Genomic DNA, 962 nt, shown 5'->3' with positions numbered 1-962 from the left:
CACTCCAATGCCAAAATTCATTGGCTTCATTTGAAAACTTTTTGTGTTTTTCTTCTAGTTCTTAAGTTGAAATATTTTCATGATCACAGAGGGCCATTCAGTTTTAATTTGTGATCTGAGAGGAAGAGAGGGGATTCTTTTCTTTCTTTCTTTTTTCATTTCTTAGAGATAGGGGTCTAACTATGTTGTCCAGGCTGGTCTCAAACTACTGGCCATAAGCAATCTTCCCACCTCAGCCTCCTGAATAGCTGGGACTATGGGCATGAGGCACTGTGCCTGGCTGAGAGAGGATTTTTTATAAAGGCGTTGACAATCCATTCATGTCATTTCCAGGAGCCATAGAAGAAATGTATAGCAATTCTTCCTCTTTGTGCCTCATGGTGTCCTCACACAGGGAGGTGGCATAAAGTATGTGTTGTAAGAGGGATCTTGGGCATGAGAGAGGATTAGGCATTGAATTACCAAGATGTCTCCTAACCAGTAAAGGCATAAAACCCCAAGCATATCACTGTAGTTTATTTATTGAAAAAGAGAAGGTAATAAACAGCATGTTGTTTAAGGTTCACAAAAATAATAAAACAAAAAAACTTTGTCACAGAGAAAAAAATACATTTTTCACGTCAGTGGTAACTGTCTTGTTGTAAGGACTTCTTATCCTAAACATGCTTTTCCTTACAACCCGGAGCAAATGCAATGAATGAAAACAGAAATATTTTGGTTCCTCTTTCTTATCCATATCTCACTGCTCACAGCATCCCTAGTTAGCCACAGGGCTGGAGGCAGACTATCCTTATTGTTTTGTAAGTTTTTAAGTCACCGAGAGTAAAAATTCTAGTTCATTTCCTTATCTGTTCTTTGTCTAAGTCCATTTGGTCCCTTCTAACAAAACACCATGAACTGGGTGGCTTATGAACAACAGAAATTTATTTCTCATAGTTTTGTAAGCTGGAAAATCCAAGGTC

The sequence above is a fragment of the Otolemur garnettii genome, unplaced genomic scaffold, assembly GCF_000181295.1.
Source record: "Otolemur garnettii isolate 467f Iridium unplaced genomic scaffold, OtoGar3 scaffold00019, whole genome shotgun sequence".
In the NCBI taxonomy this organism is placed as follows: domain Eukaryota; kingdom Metazoa; phylum Chordata; class Mammalia; order Primates; family Galagidae; genus Otolemur; species Otolemur garnettii.
This window is presented reverse-complemented; position numbering follows the sequence as displayed.